The following is a 25,738-nucleotide window of genomic DNA, read 5'->3' on the forward strand; positions in this document are numbered from 1 at the left end:
AATGTAGGCAAGGATTTAAAATATCAAAGCACAATCTCTAAGAAAAAGATTAATAAATTTGCTATGTTAAAATTTAGAAATTTTAATCGAAAAAGACACCACCAAGAGTGAAAAGACAAGTGTCCAACATGAAGATAAATGCTTCAATACAATCACCAAATGAGTAGTATGTAGAGTATACAAAGAACTCCTAAAAATCAAGTAGACGAAAACACAAAAGAATATGGTCAAAATATATAAACAGGCATTTCATAGAAGAAATAATATAAGTGGCTAATATATGAAAGAATGTGAGGAAAATGCAAATGAAAACCATATTGAGAAAACACTAATTCGAAAAGATACATGCACTCCAATGTTCATAGCAGCATTATTTATGATTGCCAAGGTATGGAAGCAACCCAAGTGTCCATGAACAGATGAGTGGATAAAGATGTGGTATATATACACAATGGAATACTACTCAGCCATAAAAAAGAATGAAATTTTGCCATTTGCAGCAACATGGATGGACTTAGAGGGTATTATGCTAAGTGAAATAAGTCAGAGAAAGACAAATGCTGTAGGATGTCACTTACATGTGGAATCTAAAAAATACAACAAACTAGTGAATAAAACAAAAAAGCAGCAGACTCACAGATACAGAGAACAAACTAGTGGTTACCAGTGGGGAGAGGGAAGGGGGGAGGGGCAACATAGGGATGGGGGGAAAGGCTATTATGGGATTACATGAAATTGTGTGTGAAACTTTTGAAAATTTTAAAGCACTATAGAATTTAAAGAACCTTCCAGTTAAAAATTTTTTTAAAAAACCCATATTGAGATAACATTTGTGTATTCTTTAGATGGGTGAAAAATCAAAAGAAAGGCAATATCACTCATATGTTGAGGTTGGTGGGAGTGTAAATTGGCAAACACTCTTGGAATTACATAATTATATTTATAATATATATTACATACATATATAGTATGTAAATGTATAACACATGAAACATTTAGTTATCTTTTAATAATTATATGTAAATACATAGTATAAACATCTATCATATGTGTGTGTGTGTATATATATATATATTTATATAAACTGTGAACAATGCTTCTGGAGTATATACCTAAAGAAACTCTTGCAGATAAGTGCTGGGAGGCATTTACAAAAATATTCAAAGTAGTAAAAATTGGGGAGAAAGTGCCCATTGCCTGGAGAACTAATAAATAAATTGTGGTTTATTTAGGCAATGGAACTCTAAACAGAAGCAAAAATGATTAAAATAGGGCTATACACATCAATACAGACGAATTTCAGACGTTGAGTGAAAAATAAGTTGCAGAAGAATACGTGCAATAGACCCCCATTTACAATTCTGAATATATTGCAGAGCAATAAATGTGCTTATAACAAAGATCACAGGAATGATAAACACAATACTGTAACTCAGGGAGCCAAGGGAGACGGGCTGTGGCGTTGAGAAGGGACACCCAGGGAGCCTAAACGGCACTAACATTCTATTTCCCAAGTTGGATGGTAGGTTCACAGGTGATCATTTTATTATCATGCTTTAAAAATTATATTACAGGGACTTCCCTGGTGGCGCAGTGGTTAAAAATCTGCCTGCCAATGCAGGGGACACGGGTTCAATCCCTGGTCTGGGAAGATCCCACATGCCACGGAGCAACTAAGCCCATGCGCCACAACTGCTGAGCCTGCGCTCTAGAGCCCGTGAACCACAACTACTGAGCCCACGTGCCACAACTACTGAAGCCCGCATACCTAGAGCCCGTGTTCCACAACAGGAGAAGCCACCACAGTGAGAAGCCCGCGCACTGCAACGAAGAGTAGCCCCCACTCACCGCAACTAGAGAAAGCCCGCGCGCAGCAACAAAGACCCAACGCAGCCAAAAATAAATAAATAAATAAAAATTATATTACAGATATCCCTTTGTATGTAACAACATTTCATGATATTTTAAGGAATGAATGGAAGTGGGTGTATAACTGGAAGATATGCAGAATCTGGCCATAGTTTTGAAGGACTGTCATACCTTCACAGTTGTGACCATGACATTAAAAACATCCTTTCTTTGTCCATTTACACACTTAATTCTAAAGAATCTACTATCCTTAGATTCTAGGTCCTATGGTCTATGTGTGTAATGAAGATACTCCAACCATTTGAAAAAAGAATGCTCTGTTCTCAAGCCAAATAGAGGACCACCTACCATTTCGGGAAGAAGCACCTGTTTGCCAAGGTGCAGGAAAGCTGGAAGGGTGTAGCTCGGTGGCTGAGGGCAGTAGAGGTGGTTGCTCCATGCGTGCCAGTCTACGAGTAATTACTGTCGTCAGCATCGTGGCTGAGATCGTCACAGGCACCACTGAGGTGGTAGGTTCCTCTTGGCTGACTGGCCTGGTGCCGTGTGCTTCACACATATTACATCACTGAGTTTTGGAATATTCTCTAAGGTATGTAATATTCCCATTTACAGGAATTTAATAAATTTCCCAAGGCTGCAAATAAGTGGTACAGCCAGGATTTAAACCCTAGATCAACAACTCCAAAAACCAAGTATTTTTTTTTCCAGTACCCCTCAAGAAGAGATTTGAAGGCAATTATATGGATACTCTGGAGTAAAGGGAAAAGGAATTTCTTCATTTGGGTTCAGTAAAATATTCTAACGGGATCATCGCAAACATAGGAACTTTGACGCGGTAGTTAATGTTTAGATGAAAAATCATTAAAGAGCGGAATAACAATGTAATAACTCAGAGTTGTGGGGGGCTAATTCAGTAGGGCTATTTGGGAAAAAATTAAAGGCAGAAAGGTCAGTGGGGCAAATGTCAAAGTGACCACAATGAAAAAAGAATTTTTAACGGGATGGTAAGTGAGAAACAAACAGAAGAGAAGTCATTTTTCCAGTGTCATTATGGGCAAAAAGAAAATTGTTCTTTTATCTAGAAATCCCACTCCTGGACATATATCTGGAGAAAACCATAATTCAAAAAGATACATGGGGACTTCCCCGGTGGCATAGTGGTTAAGAATCCACTTGCCAATGCAGGGGACATGGGTTCGAGCTCTGGTCTGGGAAGATCCCGCATGCTGCGGAGCAACTAAGCCCGTGAGCCACAAATGCTGAGCCCACGTGCCACAACTACTGAAGCCTGCACACCTAGAGCCTATGCTCCACAACAAGAGAAGCCACCGCAATGAGAAGCCTGTGTACCGCGATGAAGAGTAGCCCCTGCTTGCCACAACTAGAGAAAGCCTGAGCGCAGCAACGAAGACCCAACGCAGCCAAATAAATACATAAATAAATTGATAAAAAAAAAAAAGATGCATGCATCCCAGTGTTCATGGCAGCACTATGTACAATAGCCAATACATGGAAGCAACCTAAATGTCCACTGACAGATGAATGGATAAAGAAGATATGGTATATATATATCTCTATAAATATATAGTTAGATAGATATAGATATAATGGAATATTACTCAGCCATTAAAAAGAATGAAATAATGCCATTTGCAGCAACATGGATGGACCTAGAGATTATCATTCTAAGCAAGGTAAGTCAGAAAGAGAAAGACAAATACCATATGATATCACTTATATGTGGAATCTAAAATACGAAACAAATGAACATATCTACGAAATAGAAACAGACTCACAGACACAGAGAACAGACTTGTGGTCGCCAACGGGAAGGGGGGTGGGGGAGGGAAGGATTGAGAGTTTGGGATTAGCAGATGCAAACTAGTACATATAGGATGGATAAACAACAAGGTCCTACTGTATAGCACAGGGAACTATATTCAATATCCTGTGATAACTGAGTCACTTTGCCGTACAGCAGAAATTAATACAACACTGTAAATCAACTATACTTCAATAAAATTAAGAAAAAAAAGAAAAGTATTCTTTTAGGCTCTAGGTCAGCTTGTAATAATCCAGAGATTGGTGGTTTAGGCCACCCATGTCTGACTTTGAGTCAATCTCTATTCCCTATACCATCAGCAAGAGGGATCAGGAAAAGAAAGGGGAGGAAAGAGTCAGGTGTGCCATACCTGTGGCTGCCGAACGATGCTTCTGTGGGAAAGGAATTTGAAATATGGTCCTAAAATGAAGCTTCTGATTTGGATAGATTGAATTTCACCATGTGAATATAACTCACTGCTATTCATTAGTGTGTAAAATCAAGAGATTTAAATGAGATTAAGATCTTTATTAAACTTTCTGAGATATTAAAAATTAAGACCCAATTACCTATGCCACATACATTAACTTTGGTTAATGTCTTGACATACTGAGCTACAAACTGGCATTTACAGTCTTTGGTCACTTCTACACCAAAACTTTTAGCCTAACTTGGAGGTGGAGGTCAAGCTAGTAGGAGTCAGGAATTATGAATATGAAGCACAGAATTCCCCAACTGAGAAAGACAAATATCTTTTACTAATTCACTCATTTCATAGGTGTGGAAAATGGAGGCCCAGAGGGAGTAACTTGCCAGTGATTTCATAGTTCATTTATGACAGAGCTGAGAACCCCAGATTCAGATCAGGGACCCTTCCTACTTCTCTTTTACATTAATTGGTAGCTTAAGCTGGTAAGAATTATTTTCTGAATGAACAACAGGGAGCTCCATAAACTCAAAGATGAAAGAAGAGAAAGAGAATGCAAATTGTTTTTAAAACGTTTCAGCATTCTGTGAAACCACATGGTTTCAGTGAAGAGCAGTTCAGTATTAGGGGAAATTCTGAATAATATTCAAATCCTCAGCATAGCTATGATCAGGAGGATGTGGTTTTTAATGTGTGTTATGAAAATCACGCTTCAGATGAAGCTTATTTTATTTTTAATTAACGTTTTTATTTTTGCAATAATTTTAGACTTACAGAAAAGTTACAAAAATAATAGGAGTCTATGTATACCCTTCACCCAGCACCCCCTAATGTTAACTTACACAGCCCTAGTTCAATGATCAAAATCCGAAAATTGACATTGATACAATACTATCAATAAATTACTGCTGAGGGCCCAGGTTCGATCCCTGGTCAGAGAACTAAGATCCCACAAGCCACGTGCTGTGGCCAAAAAAAAAAAACCGAAATGAAACAAAAAGCATAGAAACCAAGATGTGTGCACAAAGGGGAAGCTTATTATTTGATGATTATAAAGCTTATGTATCAGAAAATTTACCAATATAGGATCACGCAGCATCTCCAGTAGTAATTCTGAAGCAGAGCAGCCAATTATATATGGGTTAACTTTAAACATGGTTTAAAATGCTCTGTTTGCAGCAAGATGTGCGTTAGGCATGAATGCCATTTATATCAAAGCTGAGAAAGTGCTTTTCCTTCCTAAGATGTTCCTTCATTCTTTAGCAGAAATTTTAATTTTCTTTTTTTTTTCAGTCTCTATCCTTCTATCTATAATGTCAAACTAATTACATCTTATCTTAAATAATAGAATGATAAAATGTTCAATCTTATTAATAATCAAAGATAGGCAAAGTTAGCAATGAGACTGCAGCCATCTTATGAAAATATTAACAAATATTGAAAAGCTTAGTAAGATCCAATATTGTTAAGAGTGTGAGAAAGCAGGTTCTCTAGGGCACCTTTTGGAGAGCTATCGGTAGTATTGATTGAAACATTAAATGTGCATTTGTCTTAGCAATTTCACTTCTAGAAATGGATCTATCAGAGACGTAGGTACAAGTATAAGAAGGTGTGTGTGTGTGTATGTGTGTGTGAGACTGCATTGCTGGTATGAAAAACTAGAGACAACTTAAATGTCCATCAGAGATGGCTGGTTAGATGCTCGACATTGCTAATTATTAGAGAAATGCAAACCAAAACTACAATGAGGTATCACCTCACACTGGTCAGAATGGCCATCATCAAAAAGTCTGCAAATAAATGCTGGAGAGGGTGTAGAGAAAAGGGAACCCTCCTACACTGTTGGTGGGAAGGTAAATTGGTACAACCACTATGGAGAACGGTATGGAGGTTCCTTAAAAGACTAAAAATAGAACTACCATATGATCCATCAACCCCACTCCTGGGCATATATCCAGAGAAAACCATAATTCAAAAAGATACATGCACCCCAATGTTCATTGCAGCAGTATTTACAATAGCCAAGACATGGAAGCAACCTAAATGTCCATCAACAGATGAATGGATAAAGAAGATGTGGTGTATATATATATATATATATATATATATATATATATATATATATATCAATCAATAAATAAACACACATACACACACACACAATGGAATATTACTCAGCCATAAAAAAGAAAGAAATAATGCCTTTTGCAGCAATATGGTTGGACCTAGAGATTATCATATTAAGTGAGGTAAGCCAGACAGAGAAAGACAAATATCACATGTTATCGCTTACACGTGGAATCTAAAACTATAAAAATGATACAAATAAACTTACATGTAAAACAGAAATAAACCCACAGACATAGAAAACAAACTTATGGTTACCAAAGGGGAAAGAGGGGAAAGGATAAATTAGGAGTTTGGGATTAACATATACACACTACTATATATAAAATAGATAACTAATAAGGACCTACTGTATAGCACAGGGAACTCTACTCAATATTTTGTAATAACCTATTAGGGCAAAGAATCTGAAAAAGAATAGATATATACATACATGTATAACTGAATCACTTTGCTGAAACTAACACAACATTGTAAATCAGCTATACTTCAATTAAAAAAATTTTTAAAAGAAGAGAGGGCTGGTTAAATACTGTATTGTGCACATAGGGGAGAGTCACAAAGAAGTGATGTTTAAGTTGTGAACTAAAGGATCAATAGGCATAAGCTCTGTGTGTGTGTGTGTGGTATTGGGAGTGAGGAGAAGAAGCTGTAGCACATAGGGTGGCCTTGAGGCAGGAAAGAAAATGGTGTGTTTAAGACTTGGAGACTAAGAGAGAGTGATCGGGAGAGGGCCTCAAGAAGGGGCTGGAGAAGGAGGTGGGCATGGGTGGTACAGAGCCTTGAAAGGCATGTTGGGCTCCATGTGGTGGATACAGCTTATCCTGAGGTTTTTCACAGCTCAGCCTACAGATCCTCCATTGTGGAGCACAGGCTCGGATCCAAGTTCACTTTGACCTCAAGTCACTCACTTATTTCGTGCATAACTGCTTCCAGAGGCCTCCTCTGCCCCTCCTTATACACCAGGCTTTCCTCCATCATTGCACCTGCCATACTGAATAGCCATCATCTATTTGTGTATCAGTCTCCCCGTCTTCACTGTGAGCTCCTTGAGGCTTAGTTATCCTTGTATCTCCATGTCTAGCACAGATTGACACGCAATAAATAGCTGTTGAATTAATAAAGTAATTCAACTGACCACCCACCACGGGGTCTTAACCTGGCGTCTAGGGTCTCACTGGGGGAGGAGGTATATATGTAGATAGAATTCAGGGTTGGGGAGTGTCTGTGAACTTAGGGGGAAAAAATTACTCCCTTATTTCCATTTGCCTCTAACTGAAAATTAGCATTTCCTTCAATTATGAATGTATACAACAAAACACAGTAGTAATAGTAGTATTAAGACTCTGTCACCCATAGAAGTCACAGCTATTTTCATATCACATTAGAGTTGTTGCAGATATCTCAAAATATAATTTACGCTCATTACCGCTTCAAAGTTACAGTAATTATTAGACCTGCCACTAGATCTTGTTATTTAATGTGTCGAAAAAGAGTAACTCATTCTATCACATTAAAAATATTTTGATAACTATATTTCAACATAACTGTCTTCCTTCATAGTCCTATATATTTTATTTTATGCATCTAAAAACATTACTCTGAGAGAAAGTCCACAGGTTTCTTTTTTTTTTTTTTTGGCCACCCTGAGAGGCTTGTTGGGGATCTTAGTTCCCTAACTGGGGATCGAACCCGGGGCCCCGACAGTGAGAGCACCGAGTCCTAATGACTGGACCTCCAGGGAATTCCCCACAGGTTTCAAGAGTTCACAACCAGGGAATTCCCTGCCAGTCCAGTGGTTGGGACTCTGCTCTCACTGCTGAGGCCCAAATTCAATCCCTGATTAGGGAACTAAAATCCCACAAGCTGTGCGGTGAAGCCAAAAAAAAAAAGAGTTCACAACCAGGTGGTTAAGAGCCCTGCCCCTAGCGTACAGCATATACAAACGTGTATACCACACTCTCTGTGATGAAGTATTGTAAACTGAAAGTGTCACAACCCAACTCCCTTTCTATCAAACAGGTATCACCTTTTCCTCTCCCAGCCCCAGCTCAGGCCATTCTGGTCTCCTTCTGCCCTCTCATTTGAACAAACCACTTGTGCTCAAGCTCTCAATTCTCATTTCTGTAAGAACAACGATTAAATATGAATACCTAGCCTGACCTCTCTCTGGGCCCTAATCATATATAAACAATTGTCTCTATTTCTTGTTGTGTGTCCAACATTATCTCAAGTTCTCCATCTTTCTCCACGAATAACCTCTATTTTCTAATACTGTATCTCCCCTCTGGTCAGATAACAAAACCCATGAATTCTAGACTTTGAGTTCCACAGCGTTAGGTTGTCTGTAGGGTGATTTACTTTTAAAATACTTTAGTATTAACAGTGTGATGTAGTATACCTGAAACAAACACAACATTGTACATCAACTAAACTCCAATAAAAATTTAAAACAAAACAGTGTGATGTGTGTGTGTTTAAATTAACTTTAATCCATAACCTAGAGGCTGCTCACATTTGAAGTACACTAATTAGGAACCCACACTCTAGAGGGGATTAGTTAACATTTGAAGTACCCTCATCAGAAATTCATTCTCTAGAGGCAGTTACTCAAGCACTTCAAATCCATGATTGATTTACAAACGAAATGATATGATGTCAGGGATTTGCTTCAAAAGAATCCAGGAGGAGGAGCAAATAGGAAGGGATATGGACGAAACAATGTTGACCACAAATTGGTAATTGTTGAAACTGGGTGATGAGTAATATGAGGGGTTTATTAACATCTCCTGTATTTTGTATACATTTGAAGTTTTCCATAATAAAAAGTTTTGACATTTGTCATAATTGCAATCTATACCAGAGTTTCTGTCTAAAGATAACAGATTGAACTCCTGCCATCTACCTTCCCTCCTGAAACCTCACTAAAGTGACAGGAAAGAGATTTCTTTTTTTAAGTCATAAGCATGTAAAGTTGGAAAGAATAGAGAAAAGGTGAAAAGATTTTGGAGGCTGGATAGACAATGGGTGAGTGATAAGGGATTAGCAGACCAAGAAAATGGGAACAACCTGTTTTACTCTACAGAACTCCCCCGCCCCCGGCAAGATCAGTAATTGATTACACCACATTCCTCTGCAAGTGAGGGCAGAAGGTGGTAGGTATAACAAAATAAGAAAGACTGATTGAAAATCTATTAGGAAGCAGCTAGGTACAATGTATGAAATAAATAAGCAACAAGATATATTATACAGCACAGAGAAATATTCCCATTGTTCTGTAATAACTTTAAATGGAGCACAATATATAAAAATATTGACTCACTATGCTACACACCTGAAACTAATATTGCTAATCAACTATACTTCAATTAAAAAAAAAAAGCAGCAGCTAGGTGCCTATATCACCTGCCCCTACTCTGGCAAAAGACTGGAGATTTGTTCCACAGAAGGTAAAACAGAAGTTTTGAACTGAAGATAAGATGTACTGGTAAGAGGTATGGAATATTACTCAGCCATAAAAAGAAAAGAAATTGAGTTATTTGTAGTGAGGTGGATGGACCTAGAGTCTGTCATACAGAGTGAAGTCAGTCAGAAAGAGAAAAACAAATACTGTATGTTAATACATATATATGGAATCTAAAAAAAAAAAAAATGGTCATGAAGAACCTAGGGGCAGGACGGGAATAAAGACGCAGACATAGAGAATGGACTTGAGGACACAGGGAGGGCAAAGGGCAAGCTGGGACGAAGTGAGAGAGTGGCATGGACATATATACACTACCACATGTAAAATAGATAGCTAGTGGGAAGCAGCCGCATAGCACAGGGAGATCAGCTCGGTGCTCTGTGACCACCTAGAGGGGTGGGATAGGGAGGGTGGGAGGGAGACGCAAGAGGGAGGGGATACGGTGTTATGTATACATATAGCTGATTCACTTTGTTGTACGGCAGAAACTAACACAACAATGTAAAGCAATTATACTCCAATAAAGATGTTAAAAAAAAAAAGAGGTACTGTACTTCCAGTAGAAGGATTAAATAAAAACCTTCTAAATATCTAAATCCCTTTTTTTTAACATCTTTATTGGAGTATAATTGCTTTACAATGGTGTGTTAGTTTCTGCCGTACAACAAAGTGAATCAGCTATACGTATACACACATCCCCATATCTCCTCCCTCCTGCGTCTCCCTCCCACCCTCCCTGTCCCACCCCTCTAGGTGGTCACAAAGCACCGAGCTGATCTCCCTGTGCTATGCGGCTGCTTCCTCTCCACTCAAGATACTGACGTGCATCGGCGCCATTAATTTCACCTTCTTGAAGAAGTCTTACCTGGGAGCTTTTCACCTGCTCTGGACTGGTTGCCCTCTGCACATAGTGAACAGCTATCATCCTGGGGTCTCTTGTTACATCTTCTTAAGGATACCTCTCTCCTAGGTTGGTTATATTTCTTCTTGTAGGCCAAGTCTTCCTCTTTCTTAGTTTACTTAACCTTTTGGTAAGCACATCCTCCAACAGCTCCTGCTATAATACGCTGCGTAGCAACCAACCACAAAACCTCAAGTGGGCATCTAGCCTTCAGCCTGGGGACTAGGTTCAGCGGGCCTTCCTTTAACTCATAATGCTGATTGGTTATAAGAATCACCTGGGATGCTTATTAAAAACACAGACTCCTGGGACCCACCCCAGACTTTCTGATCAGGGTCTCCAAGGCAGGGACCTGGACATTTGTATAACAAATTCTGTCATCTTGCAAGTATGAGAAACACTGCTGTAGACGTTGGTTCTATAAACCCAGGTCTTCAAAACTGGCCCCAGGCAGGCATATTGGAGCCAGCTGGGGAGACTGATAAAAATACAAATGCTGCTAATTCAGTCCCAAGATTCTGATTTCAGAGACTCTGGGGTGAGTCTTGGGAATCTGAGGTTTTTAACAATCCTCCCTCCCCAAGTTGATTCTGAAAGACAGCCAGGAGACAGGGGGCCAACGCTTTACTAGATAGTGTGTCCAGTTATACCTTTCATCATATTCCACTGATTTTGACCTTTACTATGTTCAAGATATTCCCTGCTATTTACAAAACCACTGCGGGAGAGAAAGGTAAATCCGTTACGATCGCTAGCTATAGCAGCTTCAGTCTTGAGTGAGAGACAGGTATACAATTAGCTATAAGACAGTGCTAATCAGTGATCAGTATATTTGAACCCAATCAGATTAGGATCCTTCCAATTGTCCCACACATTTATTGAGCGCCTATTTTGTGCTAGGTACTATGTAGGTTGAACACTTGACACTCCTCCAAATCTATACATGAATTTTGGAAACATGGGCTGATTTTTTGGTGGTTTAATTGCAAAGCAGTCTGAATCTGATGGTTTCTGGTTCTGATATTGTGTCCTCTGCTTTTGGAAAATCACTTTACCATCTGTCATCTCTCTCTCTCTCTCTCTTTTACTTGCTGGTGATATATGAAAATCTCAAGGCAGTTACTTACAATCCTATATAAACTCATTATGGAATGTTACTGCCCCACTCAGAGGATACCTGAAAATGTGTGTCGGGAAGATAGTTTTTGCTTTTTGGTTGTCACCATGAATCTTAGGGGAGGGTGGTGCTACAGGTGTTTGGTGACTGGAGGCCAGGAATGCTAAATATCTTGTAATACACGGGACAGTCCTGCCCCAAATGTTAATATTGTCCCTGTTGAGAAACACTGGAAGTATATTTCTGTCAGTAAGTATTGGGTTGAACTACGTGGAACTGCTGTTTACGTAGGTCAAGAATAGTCAAATAGTGACCACGTTATGTGGCTCAACCTACTACTTGTGCAGCTATTCAGAGCAGCCCTAGGGATCTAATCTGATTTGGGCAAAGAAGACCAAGAGGCCTATTTGGTTACAGGAGCAAATATGGAATTGGTGTTCCCAGAGCTGAGGATCTGTCAAGGCCTGATGACCAAAATTGTCCCCAGGACCTGATGGGGACAAGTATAGGGTGAAAGGTTGACCCTGTCTCTCTGTATTTTAATTTAGAATGTAAACGTCCTTTCATTAATGCCCCTTTGGGTCTTCCGGGTTCCTAACTCTCCCCCAGCCAGTAGCAAGTCCACTGTCTGGTACCATGTATCATATGCAACACAATCTGTTACGGATTGAATGTCAGTGTCCCCCTAAATTCATACGTTGAAACCCTACGCTGCTGGGATGCTATTAGGAGGCAGGGCTTTTGGCAGGTGATTGGGATTAGACAAAGTCATGAGGGTGGATCCCCCATGAATGGGATTAGTTCTCGTAAAAGAGTCACAAAAGAGCTTGTCCTCTGCTCTCTGCCATGTGAGGAAATAGCAAGAAGTCAGCAGTCTACGACGTGGAAAAGGCACCCTGATCTCGGACATCCAGCCTCCTGAACCGTGAGAACAAATTTCTGTTGTTTATAAGGTACTCAGTCTATGGTATTTCTGTCACAGCAGCCCGAACGGACTAAGACAGATTCTAACAATTTTTAAAAAGTTGGAGTAGGAAGGAAATGTTGACTCTATTGCTTCAAATGAGTAAGAGTTGGAAATTAATTGTGCGCAAGTTTGGAAGGCCTCCAGTATAATAAAGGTCCTGTGATAAAAGTGGATGTATTTTTCTTCAAGACAGCATAATGTCAAGAGATTCTTGGACTTGTCAATAAGACTATTTCTGGTCTGTTCTACTCTATTCTTACATTAGTCTGTCTATCTATCTACCATCTATCTATCTATCCATCCATCCATCAATCATCTATCATCTATTTACCCATCTATTATCTATTCATGTCCACTACATGCAGAGAGATAGATGTCTCTATTTGTATCTACTCACTATAGAGATATAGTAAGAGTAATATGTGTGTGTGTGTGTGTGTGTGTGTGTGGGTGTGTGTGTGTGTGTGGGTGGGTGTGTGTTTAAGGATACAACAAATATTCTTCTTTTGGACTTCAGAGCCGGAAAATTAAATCCACCTTGCAAAGGGATGAGACTGGGAAAGTCTAACTGCTTTCATCATTGCTCCTCTTTGCTTACATTGCATTTACTGGGCCTTCTCAATTCAACATCATAACCTCTTAGTGAAAAGGTCCACCACTGGCTCACAATAATATCTTTGTCTCTTAGTTTACATTCTTAAGAAGGATAAAAGCTAATGCATCCATTTGTCTCAGTTTGGGCAGAGTCTTAATCTTAATCCACATCATCAGCCCCTGATCACACTATGGATTGGTCCCTTCAGGTTAGGTGCCCTTTCTGGGTCTATTTAGGGATTGTGGAGGAGGGGTGGAGTAAAGGTTAATTAGCATGCTAAGCTGTCCCTTTGAAAGCTGTGGATGGAACAGTTTAACTTAAAAGTCAGGTGTAACAGGAAAATCACCACCTATATTCAATTCATAGCCCTAACTTCCCCATATCCTATCTGAGAGACTTTGGGCAAGTCACTCAATATTGTTGAGTTGTAGTTCCCTCATCTGTAAAATGGGTGTGAGCATATTTGTTCCACAAGTTTGCTGTGAGGAGTAAATGAGATAAAAGGCGTGAGCAGAGTGGCTACGTGGAGACACAGGTTATGCTTCCATTGCAGTAATTTTATTGCAGTGGTGCCAATGAGACCTGAGACAGTTTTTGCTAGGCTCATGAGTGAAAATTGGGTATAACAAGACTTTTCAGTATTAGAAACGATTAAGGAATAATATATTTTAGATCATTTCCCAAAATAGCAATGTACTTCCTACAGTTTAACTTCTAGGGCCTTAAAGTAAATTGCTTGGGACTTCCCTGGTGGCATAGTGGTTAAGGATCCGCCTGCCAATGCAGGGGACACGGGTTCGAGCCCTGGTCCGGGAAGATCCCACATGTCGTGGAGCAACTAAGCCCGTGCGCCACAACTACTGAGCCTGCGCTCTAAAGCCCACGAGCCACAACTACTGAAGCCCACATGCCACAACGACTGAAGCCCGCCCACCTAAAGCCTGTGCTCCGCAACAAGAGAAGCCACCGCCATGAGAAGCCCATGCACCACAATGAAGAGTAGCTCCCGCTCGCCACAACTAGAGAAAGCCCGTGTGCAGCAACGAAGACCCAACGCAGCCAAAAATAAAATAAATAAATAAATAAATAAAATAAATTTGTAAAAAAAAAAAAAGTAAATTGCTTGAAGAAATTGCTTTCCAAAGATTACAGGTGGGTAATTTTTGAAGTATGTCCACATTTAAGTATAGATCAAAGAAACCCATCTAAAAGAAATGTGGACTTAGTGACTCGACAACAGTGGCTTGAGCAAAAGTTCTTTTTAAAAGGGCTATCGGGAAGATTAAGAATAAAACTTTGGAGGATTGGCAGTGGAAGGAATCATAGCATGTGAAATTCCTCAAATAAAAATTTATTGACTTAAAAAAAAAGGAGTGAGCAGAACATTGAGCCTATACATGGCAGGCCCTCAACAAAGACTTCAATTAACATTCAGAAACAGTGCTAAGTGTTTACAAACATTTAATCATCTTAATTCTCCAAACTGGAGTTCTACTATGTTTATGAAACCTGAATTTCCTGTTGGTCAAAAAGCTTATGAGTAGACTGTTGTCTTTAAGCACACCATGCTTTCTAGATGTAACATTTATAGAGGACCCATTAGATGCAAAGTTTAAGGAACACAATGGCAGCCATTCTGGAGTACAAAGTGAAAAGAAAATGCCTGAGGAAAATGACAAGTGATAGCATCTAATGTAAAACAATTGGACTAATAATTTGAAAGGAGAGCAATAAAATATTTAATCAAATGCAGAGTTGCCAAAAATCTGCCTTTCTGCCAATCCATCTTCCACACTACTCCTGGGATGGATTCTAGGCACTAGTTACTTCAGAAGCAAAGACTCACTCACTCAAACCCCCTTAAGAGAAAAAGGATTTGTGATAAGTCCACATGGACTTGACCTGGATCAGAGGCCCTTCTAGGAGCCAGCTCCTCTGCCTGGTCCTTCTTTCTTCCTTCCTTCCTTCCTTCCTTCCTTTCTTTCCTGCATTGGGTCTTCGTTGCCGCACGTGGACTTTCTCTAGTTGCGGCGAGCGGGGGCTACTCTTCGTTGCAGTGCATGGGCTTCTCATTGCAGTGGCTTCTCTTGTTGTGGAGCATGGGCTCTAGGCATGCGGCCTTCAGTAGGTGTGGCATGAGGGCTCAGTAGTTGTGGCTCACAGGCTGTAGAGCGCAGGCTCAGTAGTTGTGGCGCACGGGCTTAGCTACTCCGTGGCATGTGGGATCTTCCTGGACCAGGGCTTGAACTCGTGTCCCCTGCATTGGCAGGCGGATTCTTAACCACTGCGCCACCAGGGAAGCCCCTGTCTGCCCGGTTCTTATGGTCTGCATGCTTTTGCTACTGCTGCCCCGGCCCCCTCTCCCTACCAACGAGCCAACTTTGTCTCAACCCTGTATACTTAAACTTGGAAGGAGCCCATCTGGCTGGCTTAGTAATAACCATAGTCCATATTGGCCAGAACCATCCTTTTAGGCCACCTCATGATCCTGTCTGTGGATGGCTGGCCCTGGGATCAGAACCTCTGATCCTTTTTATTCAATCCTGGTCAACACTGCCCTAACCAGTGCAGGGCAGCTTCCCTGAGCGAGGGGCTGTAGGCAGGTCAGCTCCATCTAGGAGGAGAAGTTGGGTCTGGAAAGCACTGTGTCTACCCGACAGACATGCCCAGGGTACATATTTTTTTTAAGACAGAAATTGAGTCATGGTACCCCATTCTCATCATCATTTGTTTTTAATTCTTAAATTTTTGAGATTCCCACATTTTTTTTTGGCTGTACCATGCAGTTTGTGGGATCTTAGTTCCCCAACCAGGGATCGAACCCCAGGCCCACAGCAGAGAAAATCTCGAGTCCTAACCACTGGACAGCCAGGGCATTCCCCCAACCCGTCACCTATTGTGGTGGTTTTCAATAAGCAATATTTAGGATGCTTCTTGGCCTTACCCATAACTACCAAATCAGTGGCATGAAGAATAGAGCTAAGAGGTTGCTTTTTTTTTTTTTTTAAGCAAAGTTGCCAAAGTTCCCAAAATGTGCCTTGTTCATTTTCAGTGAACAAGGTTTAGCATGTTAGCTGGCAGAGTTGAAATTCAATAAATATTTGATGAAAATATAACAGAATGACAAGGTTTTCTTAAACTATCCCGATATATGAAAACCTCCACCTACTTTCTTGTGCTAAAGATCTCCCCAAGTTCAGGTCAGTTTTCTTGATTCCCCTCACTTGAGGGACAGACAGCTCAGCCTCATCCAAGCTGAGCCGCCCAGACCCCTTTCCCGCTCTCCATCCAGTTACAGGTGGAGAAGGGATCGAACCCCCAGATCTCTCCCTCAGTTCCACCATCCTTGCAAACATCTGCTCAGCACATTTGTAAGATCATTTTGTAATGTATAAGCACAGAGTGGGCTAAATCCAGATTCGGGGAGGAGGCGTCCCACTAATGAAAACATAATATACGGAGCAGAGTCTTGTGAGAAGAGAATAGCGGAGCACTTGGCATCTTCTGAAGCATCACTTTCCTGTCTTCCCCAAGAACAATGGGGTTGAATTTGCCTCTATGTGCATGATTAAAAGAGCTGAAAATAGATCACACAATTTCTCCAGGGTGATCTTGTTTTAAAACACAGTGTTGATAATGATCATCTTCTTTTTAAAAAGCCTCTCCCCACCCCAACCTACCCCCAAAAAGCCCTCCATAGCCCTGCGCTGATGAAACGGCAAACTTTATCCCTTTGTACCTTTCCATGTGCTCTTCTCCCTGTTTAGAGCACCACCACCCCTTCTCTGATTGGGAAACTCCTTACCATCCCTGAAAGACACAGCTCAGCACTTGGCTGCTGGGGGCCCTCCTCCCAGGCACTCGCTGCAGCGCGAGCCCCGGACTCCCCGCTTGCTCCCACGGGGCAGTGTGGCCCAGGGTCCGTGCAGCAAACAACACTTAGATCACTGACACGGGTAGCCTGGCTCTATGACCAGCTGTGCCACTGTGTGTCAATTACTTACTGCCTCTGTGCCTCAGTTTCCCCATCTGATAGCGATTGTAAAACTCAGTTCCTAGCCTATAGGGTTGTGTTACGTTGTATAAAATAGTGCTTAAGACAGCGCCTGACACATAATCAGCAGGAACTAAATGTTAGTTCTTATTCATAAACATTGTGTAAGGAAGCATCAGTGAGTATCTTGTTGAACAACTATGCAATCTTAGGTTTTCTCTAAGTTAGTGGTAAGAACTCAGCATAAAGAAAATCAGGGCAACTGCTTTTTATATCAGGGTTTCCAACTTTACCTACCTGTAGGGGTTGTGATTTCAAAACAAGAAGCCCCACATCCCCATTCAAGACTGGATAAGCCATAATGTGTTTGTAGGTGACAGTCCATTTTTATTCTTTTTTTGAGCTAGGTATTTTAGTCTAACTATGGAATGCAGATGAATATGAGCTCTTTCATAACAACGAACTGTATTTTAATAGGCTCGGTTATTTAAAAAAAAAATTTTGTCCTGTCCCTTCCCTTCCCCTAGAGCGTGAGCTGAGATGTAAAGTTGAGTTAAATTTATAATGTGCTTCTGACCTTATGAGAAATAGGCCCTGGAGACAGTTTTCAAGTTGTCTAGTTCCTGCGAAATTATAATGGGTAGGTTTGGTTTTAGAAGAACTGTCAGTTAAGGCAGCTTTTCTTCCCCTACAGTATGACTAATAATGGCAGTTATTAAAATTGAAGCTAAAATACCTAGAATTAAGATTTTGGCAGAACACACTGAGACATTCCATGGTTTTGGACATTTTAAGTATATGCCTTGATGAAATGTTCACTTCTCACTTCACAGATTTTAAAAGCAAGAGGTGGAAATAAGTGACAGAAATAAAAGTTATATGACAAATGTATCTTAAATGCTCCTCCAATGAATTTTAAAATTAAAAGTAGGATAAGGGAAAAAAGTCTGAGTGGAAGGTCAAGCCTAAAGGATTGAAAACAGCTTAGAAACTCCTTGAGGAGAGTATTTCGGGAAATTTAAATTTCCTGCGAAGCTTTGCTCTTTGTGAGGATCTAATACTTTGAGAGTGGTTTTCACTGTCAGGGCTAATCTTTCAAACCTGGCGCAAGATTATGAGTGGAAAGGTTTCACTTGGCCCAGTTTTGACACGAAGCTATCTCTAGTTTCCCTCTGGCTTTCAAAAACAGGCTTGCCCATCACTGACTGAAGTGGAAACCCCGAATCACTGCATATCTTCCCCTCTTGGGCCCTTGGGACCTTTCAGCGCAGCCCAGGCTCCAGCTGGCTGTGGAGCGTTCTTGGACGCCTGCTTACATTTTCTCCCCTTTAGTGTTGGCTAGGAGTAGACAGAGAGCTCTAGGCCATATGGGCTCCCTCTGCCCTAGTTGGCTGCACATTCTACCCAAATACAATGAGAAAAAAATGGTTTCTAAGTGCAAATCGTTGTTCCAAAATTATTTTACTATCTAAAACAGGGCTTGCTTTATCAGGGACAAAAATCTTTCTCCACATTTAATTACTCATCACTCCAGTTCCAACTCTTACCCCGCCTGCCCACCTCTTTGCCTTACTTCCTGTCCCCTCTAGTAGTTCTTCCGTCTCTCCTGATCTCTTATGGCATGGAGTGTTTGTCCTTTCTCCTTACTGGGATTTTGGATTTTATCATAATGGCTATTCAGCAATCTGCCTCCATAATTATTATCCATTGTTCATAAAAATCCAAAGCATAAATTTCCTTTAAAGATGGATCCATTCCCAAAGCCTACTTCCTCTCTTTTTCTGAAGTGGAACAAAGGTTCTATTTTAGACTAATAAGCAGCCTCAGAGAGGGTGTGAAGATCTAATGGAAATTCTCTCTTAACGAGTATATTTACTTATTAAATAAAAATGATCCAGTTCCCAAAATGAAACTGATAAAGGTTTTTTCACCCCAACTAAATACTGGATAGAGTGAAAGATATAAATTAATCAAGATGTTTAATGTTAAAATATGCCTATACAATGAACAATAATAAAAATGGTAGAGTATCTATTACTCTTAAGTATTTATATAGTATAAAAATTAGACAAATTTTAAAGGCTCATAAAAGACTCTCTCTCTTTTTTTCTTTTCTATCAGTTATCTTTTATTATCTTTTCTCTAAAAGGTAAGTGAACCTTTTTTGCAAATGGACCACTAATGTCACATACCAGTAGGGGGCACTAAAACATTGCTGTTAAACGTTATTTAAAAACACTTTTATCAGAGTGAAAACGGGTTTTTGGGCAACTTTTCTTTTGCCCCATCAGGTTAATTGGAAGATGATGGAGGAAGATGGCAAGGGAGAGAAACACAGTTCAATTAGAAGATCAAAGCTAATAAATCATCTTGGCTAAGTTTGCAGAGAATCATTTTCTGTGTTAAAAACTAACGTGGACTCCCCTGGTGGCACAGTGGTTAAGAATCTGCCTGCCAGTGCAGGGGACACAGGTTCGAGCCCTGGTCTGGGAAGATCCCACACGCCGTGGAGCAAATAAGCCCGTGCGCCACAGCTACTGAGCCTGCGCTCTAGAGCCCGCAAGCCACAACTACTGAGCCCGCATGCCACAACTACTGAAGCCTGTGCGCCTAGAGCCCGTGCTCCGCAACAAGAGAAGCCACCGCAATGAGAAGCCCGCACACCACGACAAAGAGTAGCCCCTGCTCACCACAACTAGAGAAAGCCTGCACGCAGCAACGAAGACCCAACGCAGCCAAAAATAAATAAATAAATTTATTAAAAAAAAAAAAAAAACTAACGTGACAGCTGTGTAATATGTTTGGAATCAGTGAACTTCTCCTGGACACAAGACTTCATGCTGGCTCTCTGATGTCCCGTAACAACTGTGGACAATTACGTATGGGGATCCCTCAAACGGAAAGAAATGGCAAAACTCAACTGCACGTGGTCTACTACGCCTTGTGATGGTCTAGGATATGTAACTTTAAAATCCTAGATTGTAATAGCTTTCAGTTAGATGGTAGTTTGGGCTTGGACCCTTTGGCCATTCACTTGAGGTGTGGCAAGAATATACCGTGGGGAACGGCTAGATGACATTCTCGGGTGTTGGGTGCCACACTGATCTGGTCAGTCTGGACCACTGGGCTCCCTGCTCTTTACTGGCAGGGACAACCCACGTCATGCGGTGAATGAACATCTGGTCCTAAAAAATGTGAGTGCTCTGGGGCTTCCTGCTGGCGCAGTGGTTAAGAATCCGGGTTCGATCCCTGGTCCGTGAAGATCCCACGTGCCGCAGAGCAACTAAGCCCGTGCACCACAACTACTGAGCCTGCGCTCTAGAGCCCTTGAACTACAGCTACTGAGCCCGTGTGCTGCAACTACTGAAGCCCACGTGCCTAGAGCCCGTGCTCCACAACAAGAGAAGCCACCGCAATGAGAAGCCCGTGCACTGCAACGGAGAGTAGCCCCCGCTCGCCACAACTAGAGAAAGCCCGCGCGCAGCAGCGAAGACCCAACACAGCCATAAATAAATAAATAAATTTAATTAAATTTTGTTTTTAAAAAAGTGAGTGCTCTGCTTCTTGGATTGTTTATTTCCATGAGAGGGAAAAGCAAGCCCGTGCATGTGCCTTTGGCTATGCTGCACAGCTAGAGATTGTGCACTGAATTTAGCCCGGCCTGCGGCATTCTGGTCATTTATTTTGCAAAGTTTAGTAGTATGGAAAGAAACCAGCAGCACAGGGGGAGAAAATTCCTATGGCTCTGAACATGTTAAGATGGCTATCAAATACAGGGCCCAGCCCAGCTAGTCTCCAGTGGGGTAGGCTTGCGCTCTGTCCCTGCCAAGATGTTAAAAGCTCCCTGGGCAACGTAATTCGGCTGCGCGGGGCACGAGATGAGGGTTTAGATCCAGACGCGGGAGCAGCTGCGGTAATGTGAGCTGAGAGGAATGCAAGCGTGTGTGGGGAGTGTCGATTTCAAAAGCAGGTTCTCCGAAGAGTGTTTCCCTGCCCATCGAGAGGCCCGGGGTTAACCTTATGACGAGGAAGGGAAATAATGAAATGTTGTCATCAGCCCAAGCAGGTGGACGGCAGAGGCATGGACAACGCGGATGAGACCGAGTCTGAGAGATGGGGGTGACCGACTGACAACTCACAGTGTGTCAGTTGTGATTCCAAAAGGCCCGGGCCTGCAAGGGAGCCACAGAGGTTATGTGGATGGCCAGTATTTACAATGTGGGTGGACCGGATCCAGTCGGGACATCTGAGGCTGGTCTCAGGAAAGGCTGGTCTGGCATTAGGGTGCCTTCAGCCACATGGGCCTGGAGGGGTTGGGGGGTGGTGGTGGGAGCCTGAATGCACTTTGGGCAGCTGGGTGTGGGAGGGAGGGACCTCATGCGGGTTCTGTAGGCTCCTGAGGGGACCACCAGAGGATCTGGTCTGCCCTTGCCTTATTCAATAGGCTGGCCCTTCCCATTCTTTCAACGAGCTGCACACAAAAATGCCTTTCATCCAAAGGCTGCTTTTCCTAAGTGTGATATTTCTAAGGGCTCTCCAGAAGCCTAGGGAAGGTGGGAGAGAAGACCTCCAGGGGCTAGGGAAGGGAGAGTGAGGCCCTCTTTCCCCTGCCATTCTTACTTGTCCACATGATGGTTTACTGAGGGCAAGGGGTAGTGGACCTGTACGGGCGGGCATGGTTGAGCCCTCATGCACTACAGATACAAGACTAACTGGAAGCGGAAGTTAAGCCTTTGATGGACCGGAAGAGCCATGGTGGATGGTGGGTTGCCACTCAGCAGAGAGCCCCTCTGAATTATCTTTAAAAGGAATCTCAGACCTTGTAAACAAGTCTGCAATGCCTGGGGCTAATCCCACCTGCAGGCGCTTTCGTATAATTATCTCAGTGGAGCCTCACAGCAGCAAGTATTATCATTCCCCTTAGTCAGATAAGGAAACTGCCTGGAGGAATAAGGAGTAAGAGTTTGCATCTGGATTTAGGTCCTTCAACCTTCCACGCTAGCGATCCTCTCATCACAGTTCACTGCCCTCTGCTGGGTTGGTGACGGAGGGGTAACAAGTATTAGATCTACTTACTAAAGAAGCCACACGGATTACTGTTGAAGAGCAAAGACTCTGGAGCAGACTGTTGGGTAGGTAGGTCCCCTTGTAAGCTAGGGGACCTTGTGCAAGTTGCTCAACCTCCACGGGCCCCCATTCCCTCTTCTGTCAAAGAGTGCCTCCCCCACAGGGTTTGGGAAGATGCAATGAGTTTATATGGTACGGTGCTTGGAACATAGTAAGTTCTAGATGCATGTTTTCCTCTGATGCTGACCATGCTTCTTGTTCATAAACCGTGCATCAGCAGCATGGATTTTGTTGAGACTTTGCTCTCAAGTTAGTGCTTTATTTGCTTAACTGCATTTTTGGGTTAGGGCCCTTTAGTCCCTCAGTGGAATGTTAAAAATCTACCCTAACCTTTGGAAAAACGTAACTGATCCTTTAGCCAGTGGATTAGTTTTCTAGGGCTGCCATGACAAAATACCACAGACCGATTGGCTTAAACAACAGAAATTAATTTTCTCATAGCTTTGGAGGCTAGAAGTCCAAGATTAAGGTGTCAGCAGGATTGGTTTCTGCTGAGGCCTCTCTCCTTGGCTGGCGGTCAGCCTCCTTCTTTGCTATGTCCTCTCATCATCTCTCCTCTGTGTGTGCTCACACACCCCTAGTGTTTCTCTGTGTGCTCACATTTCCCCTTTTTATAAGGACACTAGTCAGATGGGATTAGGGACCACCCTAATGGCCTCATTTTAACTTAACCACCTCTTTAAAGGCCTTTTCTCCAAACGCACTCACATTCTGAGGTTCTGGGGGCTTCAAAGTATGAATTTGGAGGGGTGGATGCAGTGTAGCCCATAACAGTCAGGTTCCTCAAACCCCCAAAATCTAGATGCACTAACTTCAATCTAAGATTGCAACAGGTGCTATTTAAAGGGAGAAGTTGCGAGCTTGGGAGCAGTGTGATGTCTGGTGGATACCAGCGCGAGTGCCATGTATAGGTACCACAGCACACTGAGGATTTTAAATTGCGTAGGATATCACGATTTAAAAATTTCCCCTCGCTTCTCTCTCTTGCTGTCGTTCTCAGCTGCCTAAGAGAAGAACGCGGTGCAGGGCAGCAGATGGAAGTGAGTGTGCACTAAGGAACACCGATGTCCCCTCACCTGGGTCCAACCCAAGAAAGGCCTTTGACTCTCTCTGGGAAGCAAGAGAGAGTACTTTATCCATTATGACCACCTTAATAATTTCTTCATCACGACCCATTTAAAAATAATTTTTCCATTATGACCAGTTTAAGAATTTATCAGCAAATGTAGCTGTGAAGGTCCTTCCTAATAAAAAACTTTCACACCTTTAAGTGTTTGGGGGTAACATTTACATTACAAATTCTTACCTTGACTGTGTAATTTTAGCAACTTCTTTTGTTTCTTAATTTCAGGTCCTCCTGATTCCTGATTTAAGAGGTTTCCATGGTTCTCATCAATTTTTGTTTATCAATCAGTGACTGAATTTGTTGTTTGTTTTAATTAGGTTGTGAAAATAAGGTGGCATTTACGATCTTTTAATAGAATCCTGGTGTGTACACATAGGAACGTGAGCGTGTATGCCCTCAGGCTTGCGCACGTGCGTGTGCACACACACACACACACACACACACACACACACGGTGACACAGTTTTACAGTACCGTTGCCAAGAATAACTAATCTAGGAATAACTGCAGAATCTGATAATACAGGTGGTATTTCTTGTTAAAATAATTTGTCTACATGAACAGACATGAATTCTTTTTAATTATAAAAGTGAACGTTAACGTTAAGCTACTGCCTTATTCCTAAATATTTCTTTTTTTTTTTAACTATCAAAATCACTTTATTCTCTCTCATACGTAAGGCATTAAACCTGAGAAGACTGGAAAAAACATCATGAATTACTCTTCACGTGACTTCCTAAATAAAAATAGTTTATGGTTCAAAGTTTGAAAGGCAGTTTATCTAAAAGAATGCTTTAAAATTACTAAAGCTAACCTTAATCAATTGTCTTAACAGGTAGTTAATCAAGCATTTAGAAGCTAGTTTCTAAATAAGTATTTCGATAGTCTTAAAAAAAAAAAATCAGACCTAGAAAAAAAAATTCGGGACCCAGAAGCCATTATATTCCAATTCCCTTTAAGTAGAATACTTTTTCTTGTTTCTGTTCTGTATGTTTTTGTTTTCTTTCTTCTTCTTTTTTTTTTCTTTGAGAGTGCTAATGTTGTAGGACTATTCTGTTTTCATGAGGAAGTCACTTGTCTCCAGTTGTTATGTTTCTTGGAGACATCTAACTCTTACAAAACATGCTGTGGTGTTTGAGTGGGTTTAGTTTTTTAAAAATTTTGCCCCCCCAAAAGAGCCACAGAAAACCAAAGAATACACTGTATCAATTCTCTTCTGCAATTGTTTTAGAGAAATTTGCTCTATTGTTAAAGTTGTGCTGCTTTCTATGATAACATTATCTGTTAAATGAAGCTGCCAGAATCATCATCAGCTAAACTACCAAAATGAGTCAGCTAACTTTATTTTTAACCGCTTTTTAATTGCCTGCTGAGACTATCAAGCATAATGTCAGAGGATTTTTAAAGCCTTTATAGCAATGTTTTGGTATATCAGGCCATATAAAAAGGTGCATCGATGGTTCAGAATTCTCAAGTCATTTCCATGAATTTTTCCTTTTAAAACTCAGCTGTAGGGCATGGATAAGTAATAAAAATCCCTGAGATTGGAGACTTTTCCTAAATTCTTGCTATGACATTCCATGGATGTTATACATACTATCTCTGAATCCACAAAGAATCAGTTGGATTTGGGCGACCGATGTGCAAAACATTTGAACATGAAGGAGCCATAGCAGGATTTAGAACAAATATCAGTGATTTAGAAATCATGTGTTTACCTAAGCTGAAGTCATTCGTATAGTAACAAAAACCTACCCACGAGGTTGTACCGATGTCAAAGAACAAACATTTCATCCCTGTTTCAAAGCACTTTAAGACATTACTTTAATCCTTACAATACCTCTTTGAGGTATGTAGGTGGCAAGTAATATCAAGATAAAATTTCAAAATGCAGAATAAATTGAACACTACTTAGGGAATAAAAGAACTTCAGTTGATCGTGCTTTGTTGATTTTCTGCTTTTCTTGGAAGAGCCATTGGTGATTTAATTTTATCATATTTTGCAGGTAGGGCCAACATAACAGCATACTTGATAAAACAGCTACTGTGATCTATAAGAGAGCCACTGTGTTTCCAGAGCTTTCTACTCACACTATAGCCTTGGCTGGAGATGAGCGAGGGACACACGTGATTTGCTTTCCTATCCAGGGGAGGCATTCTGCTCCTTTCCCCAGGCCTTGTTGGTTTGTGTCTACAGTAAA

General features: G+C 41.2%; 1 long non-coding RNA gene across 5 annotated transcripts in view; it reads right to left on the bottom strand.

Moving 5' to 3' along the window:
- The window catches only part of LOC309647595, an 88,927-nt gene that overhangs the window by 55,850 nt on the left and 7,339 nt on the right, over window positions 1–25,738 (bottom strand). For all 5 annotated transcript variants that reach the window (XR_014256165.1, XR_014256166.1, XR_014256167.1 and 2 more), the window contains exon 3: window positions 25,629–25,728. This is a non-coding gene — a long non-coding RNA (uncharacterized lncRNA). The remainder of the gene's footprint in view (window positions 1–25,628; window positions 25,729–25,738) is intronic.

The sequence above is a fragment of the Balaenoptera physalus genome, assembly GCF_965194825.1.
Source record: "Balaenoptera physalus genome assembly, chromosome: 18".
NCBI classification, from domain to species: Eukaryota; Metazoa; Chordata; class Mammalia; order Artiodactyla; family Balaenopteridae; genus Balaenoptera; species Balaenoptera physalus.